Source organism: Rhagoletis zephyria, unplaced genomic scaffold (assembly GCF_001687245.7).
Source record: "Rhagoletis zephyria isolate East Lansing unplaced genomic scaffold, Rhagoletis_zephyria_1.1 Rzeph_scaffold_16604, whole genome shotgun sequence".
In the NCBI taxonomy this organism is placed as follows: domain Eukaryota; kingdom Metazoa; phylum Arthropoda; class Insecta; order Diptera; family Tephritidae; genus Rhagoletis; species Rhagoletis zephyria.
Window position 1 is genome coordinate 6,015 of NW_016173668.1, and position 2,877 is coordinate 8,891.

Consider the following 2,877-nt stretch of genomic DNA (forward strand, 5'->3'; position numbering starts at 1 on the left):
CAATTCAAAATACGCTGAAAAAATTTTTTGCACGGGATATGCATATGTACGTACATACTTCTATTAAATTTTCCTAAATTCTCGGTTCATGGTCTATGCGAAAACAGTCTTTTATTTTTATATCAAATATGTGTAAAATCTTTGTACATACAAATGAAAATAAATTGCATCAAAAGCTTTTAATTTTTTAGCAACGATTTCTGAGTATATACCTATATATCGTCGTTTAAAGTGTAAAACCGCGTATCAACAAAATGCAAAACCGCGTTTGTGAATTTGTAGAAATTATTTTCTGGAGCGTAAAAACACTCATATTTCAAAATGGTTCATTTTTTTTATAAAGCAATCGCATTTCTGGCTAGTATATTTCCGGACGAATGGATAAGGATTGAGCTAAGAGCTTGTGTGAGCAAATCCAGTTTTTGGCAGCCAATGTCAGTTACGCGGTTTTGCAGAATCACGATACGCGGTTTTGTACTTTAAACGCGAATATGTATATATGTACTTAATGGAAATTGATTAGGTATTTTTAAAAGCAAATGGTACAATAAAAATTTTAATATAAAATAAAAATAAAAAAATTGTGCTCCAACTGGGATTCGATCGCTATCAAAAATAACCACCGCATGCGAAAAGTAATCGCGTCACCTCTAGCATTCACGCCACGGGACACGTTCGAAATCGCCCTCTTAATCGGCACTTTGTATAAGCGTTCTACAAACATCAAAACGAAATACCTCTGTACATACATACAAATACTACAATGAAAAACATACAGACGCCACGTTTACTTTTCCCCGAACTCCCGCTTCTAACGAACAAGAAATTCATTCATAAAGCAAAAACTTGCATTCATAAACTCGCGCGCACCCTGCACACTTGCCCCGCTACAAGCATCATCCGTCCACAAGTTGATTTTCGGCGCGGCGATGACAAAATCTAAAAATCTAAAATTCTATCAACCACCGCGCCGATTGGAAAAGTGGCAACAGCGGTCAAAATCCCCCTTCCCCTTGCACACTTCTGTGATCAAGAAAAAATATTTTTTCCGTTGGTTATTGAAATCATGCATCTGTGCCGACAAGTGCGCAAAATTACTTCGCTTTCGTTTCCCCCGTCTTGTCAACGAATCTTCTTCTTCTTCAATAACATCGCAAGCTACAGAAAAAGCAAAAATCGAATTTGGTTCAAAAGTTCAAACCACCAAATTATTTATTTCATTTTTATAAATACATGAAAAACCACAGCATCGGTTCGGTGTTGAACTGTGACCGTATCGGCAAAGCATCATCATAATTGCTTCGCCTATACCAACCATGCCACAGCACATCTTGAATGTTTCGCATCTTACAAGCTACATGTATGATTCCAATTGCCAATATGAATTCAAAAATTTTTACTTTTTCGTTGACATATCTACATCTACGTACCAAAGAATATATGTGCGTACCTGTGGCTTTTGCTTATACGAATAAGCGAAAATGACCTGAAAACCTACCAAAACCTATAAAAATTTTATCCAAAATAAAAAACTAATTTTTATTATTGATATGTAGGTAAGAAAAAATCCTGAAATGAAATAAATGTATATTTTAATAAAATAAATAACAATAAAATTAATAACATTAAAAAAAATCTACGAATGGAACAAGAATTACGAATTGCCTGGCTTTCGCCTTAAGACAAATTCTCACACGATCAAATCAATTATTATTGATGATCATTTTGGTTTACCACCAAATTTTCAGCAGTTTTCCAAAACACGATCAATCCACCTAAGTACATAATTGAATCGTATGTCAACGGTTTTGAAAAACTTGGCTCCTGTCCATAGTTACATGCATCTACAATACAAATACATACATACATACTATTAATAGTAATACTATATTAATGCTAGTTAATTGATAAAATTATAAAAATAGTCGTGCGATTGTTAATTGTTTTAACATAACAATAATTAAAACTCATGCAAATTCTAATATTCTTGAAACCAATAAAAACTATTAATGCCATACATTTTTACCAATTTTACCATTTTTTAACTAACATGCATACTAACTACATAACAAATCGAACTCATGCTTATTTTTGGGCTTTATGTTTTTTTTAAATTTTTTTTTTTATTTTTTTATTTTTTTTTATTTGAACAATACTACTAATATGAATTGCTACCATTGTACTAATTAACAATACTAACTACAGAAAAACACGGCATGCTTTTATTCTGGTTTTATATTTATTTTATGTTCTTACATCTAAAAAGGACTATAGCTTGCAATTTGCAGAGTTTACATTTAATTTAAATACGGCTGATGCATGGAGCAATAAAAAAAAAATTGTGTGCTCGGAGCAGTCAACAAAAAAAAAAAAAAAATGTGCTCGGAGCAGTCACAAAAAACAAAAAAAAGGGGCTCGGAGCAGTCGCAAAAAAAATTAAAAAAAAATTTTAAAAAATTAAAAAAAGGGGGAAAAAAATAACGAAGACGAAAAGTAAAAAAAAATATGTATAAAAAAAGTAAAAAAATATAAAAAAAAGTAAAAAAACTACAAAAAAAGTAAAAAAGAAAATATAAAAAAATAAAAAATTAACTACTTTGTCACTGTAAAAAAATAAAAAAAAATAAAAATAACAAATATTAAGTAGTTAATTTTTTTAATTTGTCACGTTTGCGACTCTGTATGGCTGCAGTATGGAGCTCTGATGTCTGCCGAGCTAGCCATTTCGAGTTTTTATATAGCAAAACGGTGACCATAAAATCTAAAAATTTTTCGCGATGCTCGGAGCAATCGCCTGCTTCAACAAACCACTCAGGATAAATTACAAGGGTTCTACTTCGCGGCGCTGAGACAATAAAAGACTTTATAGCGGATTTG